General features: G+C 34.9%; 1 protein-coding gene across 8 annotated transcripts in view; it reads left to right on the top strand.

Moving 5' to 3' along the window:
- LOC132557635 (band 4.1-like protein 3) overlaps nt 1-19,248 on the top strand; it is a 127,768-nt gene that overhangs the window by 70,962 nt on the left and 37,558 nt on the right. The gene's annotated exons all lie outside the window — the stretch shown is intronic.

Below are 19,248 nucleotides of genomic sequence, written 5' to 3' on the forward strand. Positions count from 1 at the left end.
GTACAACATCTCACAGTTCCGCCTCACAGTCCCCTCACTGTAGCCAAAGTATCCAGTACTTTGTCAGGGATTTTACAGTTAGTATGAACTCCACCCTTCATGGAAGTTGAGGAAGTGATGAGCCGGCTTGGAAAAACCCTTGGTAGGTTTTGCTATGGTTGTTAAATATTGTTTTCATGGTAAAATTATTTTATTCTGCAGTGAATCAGTGGATTTGATGGATTGCAAAACATTAGATTTAACTATAATCTGCACTTGGCAACCTCTACAACTAAGTAGAGTGAAGGCGATGCTCTCATGTTGTGTTGTCTGGAGAGACACCCAATTTCATGTAGTTCATAGTCAACTGCCAGTATACATTTGTCATGGATTGATTTCAGCAAGCTTTAGGAGGGTTTCATTGTCAGTCAATCTGCTACAGGACACATGCTCAAGACCATCTCACTCTGTATGATGCATTTTTTATTTAAAATGATGAACAGTTCCCTGTTTCTTAGACTTGGAAATGTTTGAATTACAACAGAGCTGTAGTCATTGTTTTGATTCTTTTCAGCGGTGTTTTCAGGAATTTTTCAATGTGTTTAACCGATTTACATCACTGTCATTGTGCTGTACTTGATTAATGCCCCAGTGAAGAGCTTGACACACAATGTGTCTGTGCTGTCTGGAAATTAGGTGGCATATTTGTACTAAGGATGAGCTCAACTCTAACAGTCTTATAAGATTAACCTTGCTGTATAAGTGCCCTGGTAAACACCGCTTATACTATCTCACACTTATCTCACAGCACACAAACAATGACATTTCAATGTTTCATGCTAACTATTTTATTGGTTCCGAAAGATTTGAATTCGCCAGTGGGAAATAGATAACTATTGTCTTACTGCAGTCTTCTTGGTGAAGATATCTGACCATGTCTGAAAAAAGTTTTTAAGGAAAAAAACATGGATTTATCGAGGTGTTAATATCAGGTATTTACAAGATAAAATAAAAAATGATTAATTAAATATCTGTCTTAATTGCTGATATTATGACAGAAATGTAGCAGTTGAAGCTCGGGAACTTCCAGGGAAACTACACTGTGTTATGGTAATTGTATCAAGTGCTTACAATTAGTTTGACTGGAAAGCATAGCAACAAATTTGGTCACATGCATGAAATTGCAGCAGAATTGAAGATAAAATTGCCAGGTGATGACACCTTGCTGTCTACAGATTCAGAATCTGCTGTTTGAGATTCATTGCCAAAGGAAGCAGCACTGCAATTTAATACATGTATGTAGCTTAAAATTGTTCCTTGTTGTTACACCTATCACATGAAGGATGTAACAGTTGACTGACAAGTGCGTCCATGTATGAGTTAATTTTAAACGTAAGATTTAATCAGTTGTACTGAAATGAAGGGCGTGGCAGAGGTGGTTTGTTCTGTACATTAAGATCTTCTGTAAAGGAATTCCAAACTATCATAAATAATGAAGTATTGTCTAGGTAAAGAGCAATATTTATATAAGGTGTTTTCTGAAACAGGTGTCAGACATAGCCCTCTAGCACTCCAGTAGCTTACATAGATATTATACTGTATATGGATGTTCTTAAGTCTTGTTAAGAACCTAACAATCATCTGCAGGATAATCCCTGTGCATTTCACAGCTTTAAAAACTTGTGGTTTAAAAGGCCCCACAAGTCATTCACATATTTGACCTCAAATAGTCTTAAGATATCACCAGCTCAGCAAAATAGAAATTGTATAAGCAGGCTGTTACATTTCCACAGGCTTTGTGTATTACATTTACTTTAGGTATATTGGCTGTCTAATTCAGTACGTGAAGATCATATCATCCACTCCAATGTATATGATAAATATATTTCACTTGCAATATTATTCACCAGATGAATGGCAATGTGTCATCACATTTTAGCTCTGCAGGGAACAAAGTGGTTTTGTTCAATTCCAGTTTAATTCAATCATACCATGTTGTGGCAATGTGTCATCTGCAGGTTTAATTTGCCATCCACTTTGGACAATAACTTCTTCTAAAGTATTGTAAGCTCTGAGGTCAAGAATGCTTTCCATATGTATCTATTGAAATTGATTATGGCAATCCTTACTAACTGTTTAATTCTGGGTTTATTGAAGTGGTAACAATCTCAGAATTCAGCTCCTGAGAAATGTTGTTCTTAGTGCAGATATGTCACAGAACTGTTTTTACTACTGATGTTGATTATAAAGAGGTAATGTCTGTACTACCCCTAACTATCAGTGGTTATTATTTATTTTTTTCTTGTGACCTTTTAAGTTTATTATATCCTACTTATCCAAACTGTACACTACCAGTCAGCTTGCAGCGTTGGAGGCTATATGTTTTCAATACTACAAGTTTTCTGTCAGTACTACAGATTATTGGGAGGATCTGCCATGCATATATATCCGTCTTCAATTCATTGCATGTACGGGGGTATGTTAAAACATTTTGATAACTACAAAGGGATAATATACTGTACATAAACGTGGTGTTGTATTAGAATTTTGAATATTGGCGGACTCTACAGACCATGATATAGTTTTACTGATAACAAATAATTTATTGAAACATGTCACATGACAGTAAAAACTCAGTTGTAGGGATGACTCACTCTTTATGTAACATATATCTTTGTAAAGGAAGGGAAGGTCTCCTTATATAGATACTAACATCCTGAATTATGATTCAAAACAGAAAACATCAAAGATAATGGAAAATCGATGAAAATTGTGATTTATGCCTATTAAAGTAAGGTTTGTCTAAATTTTCACCATGGATTGTTATTGATTAGTATGATTTTATACATTATAAAAACTGATATCACAACTGATATCACTATCAAAATACTGTATCTCATTTCCACATTCAAGTCGCTGTGATATAAATATGATTGAGTAGGGTAGATAAGATTCAGTTGGGTTTACTGTCCTCTATAATGGTGCTAAGTTTAATGGACAGAGACTGGAAGGGCGTGAAATAGGCAGCCATTATATACAACAGTGTAATCTAGTCTGTAGGCATAATTATCATCCATCATTCTCAGTCAGCTTGTTGGGCCAGGTCTTTATACAACCTCCACACCTCATATATATGTTATAATAAACATAACATTGGTTTGTGTCTGAAAATAATGCCATCTACCTTACAGTATACTTGTAAGTAAGCCTATGTAAGTAAACCAGATACAGAGAGAAGGATACAATTCTCGGAGGCGGTCGCTACAATAAGCATAGAGATTGTTTGAGATTTGTGAATTCAATCCAGTTAAAATGTTTAACATTGTTCAACATGTTGGAAAAGGCTTCATGAAGGTATTAGTTATGTTTGTATTGACCACAAGATCGATACATATTTTCACTAAATCTTATTTGAAGAAAAAAACCATAGTTATCATCATTTTCAAATATGACCAATCAGTCTGTTACAATACTTTAAATTACTTTGACCACACATGGTTTTTTTTTTTTTTCAAATTTTACAGAAAGTAAAATAGAAGTTTGCTTTCATTCAAGGAACACTTATCACACATCACATGACCTTGTTCTGAAATCCTGTGATGTAGTTTGAAATTGGATTCATTAGAAATATCTGCAAAACTATATTGATATTTGTGTGAAATGCTAGGTCTAAAGTTTCTTTTCAACATTCAACTGGTTGGCATTCATGGCCACTATGAAAGCCATCTGATTGGTAAATTCAGTGAAGTGCATGTGCAGCTGTGCTTCATGTTGAATTTAACTTTTATGAGGTTTGCATTCATGATGATGAGGAATGCTTACCAATAGCAGGTTAACGTTTTTCTTATCATTTTCAATTTTCATCTTGTTACTAGGGGAGACACTTTGTTTATATTTTATGTGTGATATTCTTCTGCTTTTTTGCTGTTCATGAGCTGGTTCACCATTGCAATACCATGTTACAAATCTTATTATCGGTCAAATAAAACCTAATATCAGGGTTTATATGATTCCATTTCTCTTATTGTTAGAATTTCACCCTTGATAAACATCATGAACTCTTCCACTCTCATTAATGGTTATTTCCATTTCTTATATTAGGGAGCACAAGGTTTTGTGTGTAATTTGCTGCTCTTTTAATTACTTAGCCATTGTTAACCATGATGATAATCCATATTATCACTGGAAGATAGTGTTATAGGTCCTTAATGAGAATAAGAATCTTGGAATATGGATGACCTAGAGGAAACTTAGCAGAAAATGAAGAAAGATACCACTGTGAGAATCTGGTGTGTTTTGGATGACAGATGATGTACGCACCACTCTACAATCAATAGTACTGTCAGTTGCACTAGCCAAAGGCATGTTACCTATAACTCAAATATTGATTCTGTAAGCTGAACAATGACAAACATTGTACTGGTTGTGTTACACCAATGTCAAGTTCAAACAAAAATTATCAACAGAAATCATTAAAGATGTTCTAATAAAGGTGTCTGCACATTATTTGTACTGCTGTTTCTCAGGAAGTGGGCCCCATTCTTCCTCGTATATGTGCAAGAAGTGAATAATTAAACACGGAACGTCTAGTCGGGTTCTATTGATATTCTGTCTGGTTATTTTCTTACGTGTTAGATGCTTGAGCTTGTCTTGTCAACAGATGAATAGCAGTGTATAAACTTCTCATAAGTTCTATTATGAAGTTTTCTTTGTTTCAGAGAACATTTTTTGTGCCCATTAATCTAAGATCTGCTACTTCAGTCTTTCTTTCCCACTTAAGAAGCTTTGGAATATGTGTAGTTTTAAGGAGTTGACAGATTGGCTCTCAGTCAATGGAACATCTTTCTACAGACTTATAGCTATACCACAGCTCCTTAGTTATTGTAAATTGTCATCTGTGCAGTGCATGTTTACTCTGAACCAGACACCCTAGAATCTGATGATATTCTACTATAAGTGATTCAGTGTTGGAGAAACACTTTCAAATAATGTACAAAATTAAATGGATTGCATGTACAGTCAAACCTGTCCGTAAAGACGCCTAAACGAAGCAAAGGAAAATGACTGACAGAAAGTATCAATAGTGTCCTTTAAAACAGGTCTGAATCTGATTAAATAATTCTATCAAAGTTTATTTTCATTTTTACTTGTTTTAAAACAATTGTTAAGGAAGTGAAAGTAAATGGTGTGACCCAACACAAGTGTGCAGTTCCCTGTAAACGAAGTGGGTATTTCCTGTGTGGTATTGTGTAAGAAAGGGGTGAGTGTGGCGACACCTGGTTTGAGTGTTAAGGCTTACTGTGATTCTGTGAAGAAATTCTTGGTGACTTATTGTGTGAGCAATGAAGATTTTAGATCCGGGACACGAGGCTTTCAAGACAGTGGTTTAACATATCGAAGTAGTGTGTCAGTGTTTACACTAGCCAGGCACTGACTCACTGTCCAATCAGTCTTACAATACCGGCAATGATAAATTAGTTATAACCAATGCACAACCTTAACACAGGTAAGTATTAGGGGTTTTCTGGTACAGGTATGACAAAATCTTACCTAATAAGGCACTGACAGAGTTCAAATATAGCAATAAAAGGATCCTTAAATGTCTGTCAAGTGGTATCCTGTTACTAAAGTTAGGGACAATGATATTGTAATTAGCAAAAAAGATTAACCTCCAAGATTATTTTTCTGTGAAATTTTAATTCCTTTCTAATCAAAACATATGAAATATTTTGTAATCAATGAAATTGCAAAACGATAGCTAAACAATCACACCATGCTTGACTTGATCAATAAAAAAGTAGAGGTTACTATGACAGATACGGGACACTATTGTCTGACAGGGACATAAAGATGCCAAGGTTAGCACCTCAGGTTGTGAGAACATGTGCTAAAGGTGGTGTTTTTTCATAATAGAAGATCATTATAGAATAGTCCTGCTTACAGCTAGCTACAAGGTCACCTATTCTTTAGTGGGGTACTCTGACACAGGTTATTCAATACCGCTCAATTAAACTTCCCTTAACAACAAGAAGCTTTTCCAGTTCTTTTTATATATGTAGAAGAATCACAGGACAACAAGATTTTATCATATGAACTTTGCAATATAAGCAAACTATTGGGTGATGAACATATGTTTAAATTAGGAGCAAAGATTACTTGAGGTCTATAAATCAATTTGAAAACACTATTGATAATACAATGTGTAGTTAACTGTAATGGTGTATGAAGACAGCTGTAATCAGGGTTTATGTAGACAGCTGTACACAGGGTTTATGTAGACAGCTGTACACAGGGTGTTTGTAGACAGCTGTACTCAGGGTGTATGTAGACAGCTGTACTCAGGGTGTATGTAGACAGCTGTACTCAGGGTGTATGTAGACAGCTGTACTCAGGGTGTATGTAGACAACTGTACACAGGGTGTATGTAGACAGCTGTAATCAGGGTGTATGTAGACAGCTGTACTGAGGGTGTATGAAGACAGCTGTACTCAGGGTGTATGAAGACAGCTGTACACAAGGTGTATGTAGACAACTGTACACAGGGTGTTTGTAGACAGCTCTACCAGTGTGTATGTAGACAGCTGTACTCAGGGTGAATGTAGACAGCTGTACTCAGGGAGTATGTAGACAGCTGTACTCAGGGTGTATGTAGACAGCTATATTCAGGGTGTATGTAGACAACTGTACACAGGGTGTATGTAGACAGCTGTATACAGGGTGTATGTAGACAGCTGTATACAGGGTGTATGTAGACAGCTGTACTGAGGGTGTATGTAGATAGGGTGTATGTAGACAGGTATGTAGACAGCTGTACTCAGAGTGTATGTAGACAGCTGTACTGCGGGTGTATGTAGACAGCTGTACTGAGGGTGTATGTAGACAACTGTCCTCAGGGTGTATGTAGACAGGTATGTAGACAGCTGTACTCAGGGTGTATGTAGACAGCTGTACTGCGGGTGTATGTAGACAACTGTAGCACTCAGCCCAGGGTTGCTGAAGATGTAGTACTGTACTCAAACCAGTAACTCTGAACATGTATACTAATTTACTTGTTAGATACTCTAGGTTACTGAGATTTATTAAATTATTTATTCCATTCAATTAGTATTTGTTTCAATTGTTATTATAATCTATGTTTAGCTTACTGAAATAATATCATTTGTGAGATATCTGTTGATACAACATGTGATACTTTGTGGTTGGGGTTGTTTTTAACAAGGTCGAGTGTATTTTAACTGGTCTGTTCCATGTTTATTTTCAAAGGCAAGAGAAAGCTCCTTCACGTCATGCTGATACTTACCATCCAATACATTGTCACTATAAGAGGTTCACAATATTGTGGGTCTGATCGCTAAATCTCTTGTAACTAGTTCTACACTGACGCATCCATGGAATCTAATCTGTAATGTATGTTGTGAAAAAAAAATCGTGGAAATATGAAGAATTTACCTGTGGAGGTCAATTCTGCTTGGCTGCCTCTCTGTGATACAGCAGGGGTCCTGTTCTAAAGTTCCTTTGACACTTTTAAGTGGTTGAATCATTCTATCTTGTGTCATTCTATCAACATCAACACAACAACACTATGTATGTTGAGTATCCTGCTTGAAATAATCCAGAAAATACATGAAGGCTACTGTTGTGCAAAGTTGTTACTGTTTATTGCCAAATCCTTTCTACTGCCAAATTAAGACCTATCTAGAATTAATGATGACAAGAAATTATAGTTTTACTGTTATTTTGAAATAAAGAGTTATGTTTAATGCATTTTCTCTAATAGATTACTTCCATTGAAGTTTGATCCTAAATTGCAATTTTTCTCCCTTGACCCTTCCTATTTTTTGGGTTTTTTTTTCAATATTTCCACAAAACTGAAATGTATTCTATTCTATGAATAATGCCCTCATTTTAAAGTGACGATAGAAATAAGTTTGAAAGATAAACATATTTATTTATCAGGTTTATAAACATCAGACATACATCAGAATGAGTAACAATAGTGTATTGGAACAGACAGCACCTTTCCCACAATTTACCTGTATAAATTATTCATTGTACACCTGTAATTGTGTGTGTCATCCTCAATGACCCCAGACAGAGACCACTTAAACTTACACGGTCTGCAACGTACCTCCTGTCATATATGTCAGAAACATTGTCACTGTGTTACTGTAAACAACAACATGTACGATGTCATATCGTCAATAAAGAATCATCTGAATAGAAAAGACAAATAAGTTATAACAATCTATGTTATAGGGAGGTACAGATCCTGGTGGTTGTATCCATGGCAACCCAATTACAAAACAATTTCATCTTTAACAAAAGCCTTCCAAATGATTTCAGGGGAAAGAGCCTTATGCTACAATTTGCCAATTTTGCTCACTCCTTACTGAAATTGTGGACATGATCAAGTCAATCTGTTCTTTTTCATCAGGGTAACAAATTATCAAAGAAAATAAAAAAAATGGAAAAAATGGTGATGTATTTTTAAAAAAAGCAGTGAAAATGTGAATTCCATACTTGCTTTTGCTATGACATCTTACTAAATTATTATCATTTATGTGGAATAACTTGTGTGTTAGAGGAGATAACATATTTGAAAGATTACACATGTATAATCTAAGTATGTAGGATGGCATTTATATAGTTGTGTAGTGGGTGTTCTGTTATCACCGCCCACATATTGAATTCTTCAGGAATTCTATAAATAAGTTTATGTAATTCATTAAACCACAATCAAACTGCTACAAAGTGCTGAGTCAGCTGCAGTACATAACACACATGTCACCTAAACCTGTGATAATGGCATCGGAAATTATTACTACAGCATAAAAATTAAACAAATTAAATTTTGCATATGATTGAAGATTTCACAGAATGAATTTATTAAGATCAATTCAAAAATTTTATTTTTAAATAGGAAATTAATTTGATAATAGTCAGAGCTATATCAATCCTGTAAATATTGAAGGTATTGTAAGTATATGTAAATCGTTCTTTAGCATACAGAAATTTAGATTACTATTGCATAACTCCTTGTTTTTGTTAAAAACACGAGAGAAAGAAATATATCTGGATATGTAGCACCTTCTAAGGGCTGACAATGTGCATAACTTAGGCTTCCCTGGGGGCGTGCACTGTTGATAGAAAACAGAGATTTGGTATATTTAACACAACATATCACATGCACACTACACAAGTTACAACGTTATCTTTTGAATCACCAAGTAAAAAATCAGCTGAAAAACAAATGAAAAGAAAAAATATTGTGTAAACTACCTCACCATACTTCTAGGTGCATTCTCATAAAATACCAGCATTGTTTGGTAAATAACATTGATAATTTGACAGTCATGTTACTGAAAAGTCTTTGTTTATGTAGGAGGGGGCTGGCAGACATATTTAGTGTGCTTGTTGAGAATCAGTGTACCTAATTTCAGTTGGTGACACCTTTCAGTTCTTATCAGGCATCTAGAAAGATTACGACCATATCTTACATTTTTCAACGGTGTTACACTATAACATTTAAAGAATATGATTTATTTTATACAAATACCACCTGTAGACTTTGATTTCTAATATTTTGGAGTTTGTCCACCACCATTTGAGACAGCGAAGTATCGATTACCTGGCTGTCCTGTTGGTTACAGTAACCATTAAAGGTTTATTAAAAGGCAACCATAAAAGTGACAGCAATTTTATTGTGGCATGTCATGTTAATGAAACAAATAAAAAAAAACTCCTAACAGAGATCATCATGATCAATCTTACTGCAGTCCTAGTCAATTATCAGCTGGTTTGTGACATTAAAATAATCCATATTTTTCAGATGTCCTGGGGCGATCGGGGTTTTTTGTACAGATTAATGCTGCCACAGAAAGTACCAGTGGCGTCAGCAAAAGTGACTTTTATATGACTTCTGGGATGTTGTATGTTTTGATTATCTAATAAACACTGAGAAGGGTTTTATTATCTCGAAGTTTGTCCTTCATTCTATTTTGAGATATAGCCCTTTTAAGCTACTAGAAAGATGATCTTTATCATAATACAATTGTCAGTTTACAATATCAAAAGTTAAAGATAAATAGAAAAGTGTTTAATACTTGCACTCAGGTGCAGAAAAGGTTTATTTTCTACAAATTTCTTTATCAAACATGTAGTTTATAATGGACATGATATTAAAAGTAATGGGGACTTACAAGTGAGGACAGCAGGGGGACATTAAAGGTTTGGCCTTTAAACAAAAGTGATGTGTGACAGATCCTGCCATAATTTATTCTTCAAAAATGTTTTGGAAAAACTGTTCAATATTCTAATGATTGAACTAAATATATGGGTACAGTTTCATAGCAGAAATTATTTTACACTCTATATCAAATTCATATTGATCTTAATGTGACAAATTTTGTCGAAAGCCTGATTTTTGCTGACAATAATTAGCTGTAGTAACACCCAATGTTGATCAGACCAATGATGTTGTGTAGTCTTTGTATTGATTTCATGCAGCTCTGTAACATCATGACTTTTTAAGTAGTCTAAAAATGTAAACAAAAGTACGTTCCATTTGGTCAGTAAAGCATCACATTGTGACCAAGATATGCATCACATAGTCTGTGTTCATCACCCCAAGGCCATCATGTCACCAAGGTGTTTAAATATCACACTTGAAGAGTTACCATGGTGACATTTTTCCCATCATTTTGTTTATATATATTTTGATAAGTAAGTATAATTTTTTTATTTAAATACTTTTATTGAGAAATGATTTATGACAAATCATCAGAAGTTTCTTGGCTGCAATAGATGACACTTATGTACAGTACATGCATTTTGCCGACCTCTGAATAGACATACTGCAAAGATAAGTACATTGTTGTAACTATATCAAATTACAAATTAGTAGTCAGACAAAAATGTTCATAATGTAGGCAAATTTTGACAAAACTGCTTAAAATGGTCTACTTTATAAAAATTATCAAAGATAAAAAATGAAAACAAATTGCAAAGAAATTTTTTTTATTTCAAAGATGTCTCCCTTAGTTCTTATTCCTGGTGCCAAAGCAAGGTATTATCACCTTGGTAACGTAATGTGTAGCATTATACCCTGATCCAATAAATGCCATGGCCACCGTTTTGTTAAGTAGAAATCCTGTTTCCCACCATTAAACCAAACTTGATACATATAATTATGCTGTGTTCTGTTAGATACTGTATCAGGTGCTTGTATTTACCCCTGTGGATGTTGGTGAATCAAGCCGTTTACATTGGTCATGTATCGAGACATGCATTTACTTTCAAAATTGGCGACCTAAATATGTCTTGCATAGAGAGAGACAGAGAAAGTGGGTCAGTTTCAGGGCTTTCACTTCATCTTTAAGTAAGAATAATGCAGATATATGTAAATAACGAAGGAATGCATTCCGAGTCGCATGAGACCCGATTAAAATTACATGTTCTTGGTATATATTCTAAATATGTTTGCTGAAATAGGACTTATACAGACACAGAGATAGAAGCTTTGGAATGATACATGACCTTTTAGGAAGCCCTGAGAATCTTTAATAGACCATTCAGAGGCCGGTCTAAAATCACATCTCTTTGGACAGATTTGGTCCATCAATTTCCGGCTTTAGATTGAGACAGAAAACATGGACTGTCATGTTGTTAAAGAGAAATCTACATGATGATTTCCGCCATTATGTCCATTTAAAACTGTCCAGTGGATGTCTGTCCATTTGGTCTGGATAATCATACAAAGGATGATAGGGGTCAAAGCAATAGACCGACCAGATGGTCTTCAGTGCCATGTACAATTCTATTACCCGATTAGACAAACCTCTTAAACGTAGCTATTGCTTCCTGTTCCAATTAACTTCTGTTTCAGTTACATCTTAGATGCAGACATGTGTCGTGACCTGGATGGCCAGTACCCTGCACATAATGGATGTAGATGGTAGTGTCAACAGGTCTTGTCATTTTGAGCATTCATTGCAGTCAACCAATCAATTCAAATATGTGCAACATCATACAGCATCCACTGGATCTCTTTAGTATAATAGGATCAATATGGGACAAATTGATTCAAGTGTCAGTCAACAGTGCTTGACCATTTAGTCTGGTCAATATCAGGAACCCTGTGTAAAGCATTAAACCTAAGACTTGACCAACATCATCGGCTACAAAATCATGAACAGATGAAATTGATACTAATGTTGATTGATTTCCTTAATAGTGGAATAGAAATTTCTAGTTTTAATTGAAATTAACAAGAAGACTCCTGTCCATACAATACGTTTTGTGTTTCTTGTTAGACCATCTCTAGTAATAAAGTCTAGAAGTCTTGTAAAATAGACAGAATTTCACTCCACCCTTCTGTGATGAATCAGACAGGATTTACACACCGACCCAGTGTGTATTACAGGGGATCAGATCTATAATGTAGTTATTACAGTCTGCTACAGACAGTCATCAAGCTGTGACTGAAGGAGTCTGTAATCCCCTTATTATATATTAATCTCCTTATACCATCATCCAGTACTATGTGATACTATCAGCTGCAATGGTCCACCAGAAAGTCATGCTACTGAGAGAAGGGGAGGGGAGGGGGATATTTTTACATCAAGTTATAGATCACAAAATTTTCCTGGGAGTTTGATTTCTATGGTGTAATATCTTAATACCTGGAAGCTGACATTTTATACAAAATGTATCTAGCTTATTAACGTACTCAGGAAAGCATAGATCTATTGGTTGATGAGGTCTAAATATTTCAGTTCCTTAAAGATGTTACAGTACCTGGGGTTTCAATACATTACTAGTTCCCAGGTCCAGCTGGTACCTGCATGGGTATCTGTGATGTTGAGTTGTAACACTGTCTCCAATGACAAGATTACAATATTCATAATTAATTACAGATAGGTGTAAAGAAAAAGACGTCCTTTTGTTGACGTAATTTTTCAGTGGTTTTATGACAGAAGGCATGAATAGTCTTTAATAATTGATGGAGCCTGACCACGTTGCAGATTAATCTATACATAGACTTTAGTAGACATGGGTGTTAATTGTGCAAAAGACTATAATCATCCAATACAACACATGCCCGTTGAACACTAATTAATTTTACAGTCAATAGCCACAGGTAATTTCGGTACACCTGTTGAAACAGTTCACACTTCCTGTATGTCAGTTACCTGCCCAGACACCTGGGTATTATTACCTGTACACCTACCTGTGTGATCTACTTACCTTGACCGATTACTAACACACTGACCATTGAGTAGACACTTATCTGGACATCCTTTGTAAGGTATTTTCAGTTGGTGTACTTATTTCAGTGTTATGGCCCTTGGCAAACTGTTTGTGGTCGGATTGGAATAGGAAGTTGGTGTTTAGGTTAAAGGTACACGCGGGACACTCCCAAACTACAATCTAACGGAGAGCTCCTCTGTTACATTATGTGACACTGACGATAACGGAAGTTAAGTCATCAGAAAAAGATGATGGCATGACTCAAATGTGTGGTTGTAGGTAAGGTAGGTAGGGTCATTTATGAGTTTCTATAATAGGATAAATGGTGTGTGAATTTGGAACAATATTTTTTAAGGATTTTTATATTTAACCATAAATGTCAACATGACCCACCCAGAGGTAAGTTTAGATCTTTAAAATCAACATCAATGAGAACATTTCTGTAAAGTTTTGCTGTATTCAGCTTCTTTCAATCAGAGTCAATATAATTGAATCATTTTCTATTCTGAACCAGCATGTTCACCCACATTCATTACAGGAACACACTGTAGGATCTGAAGTCCTCTGAGATGGCCAACAAATCAAGAGACATAATGACACATGTTATCTGATCATCATAAACCAGTCACTTTTTTATTGAGACTGTGTGCCTCCCCGATAATAATGTGATAAATGGGTGGGGTGTTGGCTTTGAGCAATGCAGCATCATTTGAGAGTTCTGTGACTAGACTAATGTCTCTCAGAGGTGACTTGAATCTAGAATAATTTATGCTGTTGTTTTGTTGGGAGATTTGCTTTATTGGACGTCCCAAGTCCCTGCTATATAAAAATTGATTGGTTGGTAAATATCACTGTTCCATCTGCCCTTCCGTAGTAGTTTCCTGGAAACAGTAGTAGTATCCTGGAAACAGTAGTAGTATCCTGAAAACTGGGCACTAACTATAAAGGTTTTCATTTGATTGAAGGTGAAATTTTGAAAGCTTCTTGTTTTTTTTAAATTCTGGAAATATTACATGTAAAACATACACATATCTTCCATTGAACAACACTGGTAACACCTTGAGAACATAAACTTTTGATATCCCGCTCAAACCTTTGCTAAAGACAATTTACATGAATAATCCTTTTTTTATGTGTGCTTCAAGAACTCCTGTGAACAAATGCACCGGAAGTTATTTTATAAAGCACATGCTACTCACCATGTTGTAAGTACATTAAAATTTACATAAAATGTCTTTGACCAAACTGTTAGGTCAGGACCCAGATCTTAAAGGACATCAAGTGAGAATACCAGTATTATGATAATATAGGTTTTTTTTTTTAGATATTGCATTTGATCTACTCATTCTAATGATGTTGTAATAGAGGGGGTTCTTAACGGCCGCCATTTCTCCAACGATAAATGTGAATTAAATGATGTATAAAGAAGGCATGAAAAAATAAAATTACCTGTAATATAATGGTTGTCATCTAACATGATGATAAATGAGGATATAAAATGAGAAACATTGCATGTCTAAAATGTTAGTAACACTTATGTCACTTTCAAGTTCCTATCCCAGATCATAGTTGGACTGAGAACATTAACGGTAATATTTAAATGTGTTTCAGCTTTGGATACAGTAAGAATTTTTGCTCTCGTGTTTATTACTTTCCCTACTATAACCATGATCGGACATCAGCAAGAGTCACTCCTACAGAACAGTGTTCAGTCAAAGTATGACTGTTTGTGTAGATGGTAGTTTCAGTCATGCCGGGCAGAACATTAATGTTACCAATACTGAATTGAAAGACATTACAGCTTGCTTGTATATTTGATTTCATTAAATCTCCTGTAGTTGTGTTTCATTTGATTATTAGTAAATCATGCAAGTTTACCTTCTGTAAGTATACACAAGAAATATAAACAGATAAACCAGATGTTTATTTTCACATCAAGCTCTAAACTTTAAAAGCAAACATTATATCCCTGAGAGAGCCTCAAAATTGTGAGATCATGGGAAATTCAAAGTCCTTCAATCTGTAGCCAGAACAGGTGAGATAGAGTACAGGTAATAAACCCCCCCCCCCCCACACACACACACACACACTCCCTTCTAAACCCTGGAGGTGTAATTGTATACAATACAATTTATCTTAATGTCTAACATCTATTTTCTCTGTTACATGTTTCTCAATCAAAAGTACATTTCACCTCCGTTAAAATACATTCCTTACTGTTATCATTGGAAGCATTAAAATTGTATATATAGTTAATATATTACCAGTAGTGCTGGCCTTATTGTCCACAGGCATTACAATTGTATATATAGTTAATATATAACCAGTAATGCTGGCCTTATTGTCCACAGGCATTACAATTGTATATATAGTTAATATTTGACCAGTAATGCTGGCCTTATTGTCCACAGGCATTACAATTGTATATATAGTTAATATTTGACCAGTAATGCTGGCCTTATTGTCCACAGGCATTACAATTGTATATATAGTTAATATTTGACCAGTAATGCTGGCCTTATTGTCCACAGGCGTTAAAATTGTATATATAGTTAATATTTGACCAGTAATACTGGCCTTATTGTGTGCAGGCATTAAAATTGTATATATAGTTAATATTCGACCAGTAATACTGGCCTTATTGTGTGCAGGCATTAAAATTGTATATATAGTTAATATTTGACCAGTAATGCTGGCCTTATTGTCCACAGGCATTACAATTGTATATATAGTTAATATTTGACCAGTAATGCTGGCCTTATGTCTAGCAATATGTGCCATGGCCTTAATGTAATGAGTCATTAGTCTTATGTTTGATAATCAGCCGGTGTCTCAAGGTAAGCCCATATATCTGATAATAAGTCCATGCTCATAGTATAAGACAGTGTTGTAGCAAAAAGCCCATTTCTATAGCAATAAGCAGGTTTACATTTTAGAGTGTATCTGGCTGAAATAACACAACTAGAAGACAGATAAGAACAGGTAAACAACCTGATGATGGACATATGGATTATTCTCGTAAAAGGATTCACAGTGGACTGTATACAAATATTCACCAGTGCCAAATAATGTGGACAGACTACATATGAAGTTTAAGAATTCCTTCTGGAGTACAGAATCTTTGGAATAGTGTAAATTTTAAGCAGTATTTGTGCTTTTTCTAAACAGTAATCAACATTTCATGCAGTGATTTTGCGGATTGTTCCAGCAAATTTAAGTGCAACTTTCTTGTGGAATACAGAAGCAGTGAAAGTTTTCAAATGGAATATGTCCTGTTCAGTTTGGAATGAGTGTACACTGTTCCTAAGGAATACACATCCATGTGATTAAAGCTCAATGATTATCTAGTGTTGACAATAAGTGTCTCATTTGATCATGATGCTTTCTGGGTATTTGGACGCTGACTGGATTTATATCAAATGTGGATTACCTGCGTACATATTGTGGATTTAACATACATGTCGGTTTATATGACAGTGTTAAAACATAGATTTGTGAATTGTTTCATTGTGGAATTACATTTTATAGTCCGGTGCCACATAATGTCCTATGTGTACATGTATGTTAGTTTTCGTGTTATAGCCTATATAGTTAGATATTTTTATCTAAATATTGACATATGTACTGTACCTGTCATACCTGTCAATTTAAAACTCAGCTCCCACAGATTAATATAAAGTTGATGACCATACACTCCAAAAAACTCCAGTACTATAATTGATACATCTGTGCATGCTTCAGTACAACCAGTGTATGATACATTTACAAGGAATGTGTGATATCCTTGTTATCTTTTGTACCCAGATCTCTTTAATCTGTATATCTAATGTTCTTCTGAAAGGAAAACGTATTCAGTCATTTCATGAAAAAAAATGTTTTGAAAACTTTATTGTAAAGAATTACCATTTTTATCGTTTAATGAAAACATCTCAATAATATGATGCTGTAAATGTTTCAGTGTGATTTCAGCATGTTGTCCTAACACAGAGTTTTTTTAAAAGCTCCTTTCCTAACACAGAGTTTTTTTAAAAGCTTCCCAAGTATACACATGTAGGATACTAAAAACATATGGTCTGGCTTTTTAAATGTCCAGATATTGAAACCAACCTATGCATTAAAAACCGCAGACTTCAATGCATAGACATTTGTATCAAGATCATCGCAAGATTATGTGTGAAACATGGTATGGCTGTATATCCTTGCTGTATTTGATAAGAGGTAGATATAAAAGAAATGGAATTCCTACACATCATAAAGTTAATCCCTGTGGGTAAATCAGATAATGAAAAATACCACATGACAGATACCACTGGTCAGTCAACTTGACCATGCATGTGACCTCCTGGCATGAGGTCTATAGACAAGTGGTGACTGCTTCTGTCCATCAAACAATGTTAGGGTCTTCCTGGTGTTACTTTTCCTACATATCACATAACAGGAAAATCTGTTGACCACAGACCCCTTAGGGGTGTAAAGGATAGCTGGTTAGTGCATAGTAAAACCCAGACTATGTAAGTAAGGGTTACCATCTGATAATGGACTGATAATGAGGATATAAACACTACTTAGCAAATAGGCTTCACAGTAATAATGTATGCCTAGTGGATATAGCATTTTATCTATTGAGTTAAAGTAGAAAGTCTCAGCTAGTATTCTATCTCCATTTACGAAGAGTTCCAGTTTTTGTACAGGACTGTTTTTATATAATATTTAATATATAATCTTCTGTATTATACCTTCCTGGAATGAAGTAAAAATTTGTCTATTATAAATTCCAACCGTATAGAATTAGAAATTTTAATTTTCTGCTGATATAGGCATTTTAAATCTCATTTGTATATATCCAGTGCACTAAGGTAATAGACTTTTACAATAAAAATGGAACCAATTTTCCAAAATGTCAAACCCAACTCAGTGAAAAGCCCTGCATCCTAGAACTGTTTTGAATAGTTTCCCTATTTGGCTAACGGGAATACACTCTTAAGGCTAGAAGATAATTTATCATGCTTGTTGCAGTAGAATATATAAATGTTCGAAGGTTATGATATAGTATATGCCAGATACATAAACTTGTCTATGTTGTAAGTATACCTCAACAGAAAGTGTTTAGTGCTTTTTGAGGTTTGTACCCAGACCAATTTTTAAATCTTACCCAGGTAATTGACTGTACGCATATGATTAATTGGTATATAGCTTATGTGGTATTTTAATGCTATGACCATCTTGCTCTAACTAGGTGTTAGGGGAAACTTTGGTCCTTATAGATATATCAAATGGGTTGGAGTACATTTAGATTCCCAGTTTGTACCGTGGGATGGATACTGGGTAGATAGACTGAGGATTTGGGATTCAGGTCAGTGATTTAGGTTTGTACTGAGAATAGTTTGGGCACAAATTTGTGCTGTAAAATGTCTGTAGTGCATAGATCATATCTTCTTCATTATTCTAACCACTTTTTGTTTTTGCAAGCATGGCAATTTTTAACATTGGCATGTCAGTGTGACCTATATGCCACTATACAGACAAGACATTGTCTTAATTCCAAATAGAAATCAACTTCAATAAAAATATCTCCTTTGAAGGGTCATATTTTAAGGACATCAGCATAATTCATTGCAATTTTTTTTAGTTTGGAAGAAAAGAAAATTAGCATGATATAAATATTTTGACTCGTCAGTATGTTTAGTGTTTAGTGTCTATAGAGCTATCTATCTCACTGATCAGACTCGCTTCGATGGGTCTTTGGTATTTATACACATACCTACAATATATACTGTGTACCTGTATGCTGTGCTCAGGTATGTTATACACAATCAAGTCTGACCCCTACACACGGATATATCATCTTGTTTTACAATAGTGTCTATATACTTCTATAGATCATACACTGTCCTTGTTGGTTGTTCGTAAAAATAGCTTCAGAGGGTTCTCCTCATCCAATTCCCTGTAATGTTTCCATACACTTATATATACAAGGGCCACATTGGTTTGTGATATGTCCCTTAATAGTTCATCTCTCCC

The sequence above is a fragment of the Ylistrum balloti genome, unplaced genomic scaffold (genome assembly GCF_031769215.1).
Source record: "Ylistrum balloti isolate Yb309-2 unplaced genomic scaffold, AGI_CSIRO_Ybal_v1 Utg370706, whole genome shotgun sequence".
Lineage (NCBI taxonomy): Eukaryota > Metazoa > Mollusca > Bivalvia > Pectinida > Pectinidae > Ylistrum > Ylistrum balloti.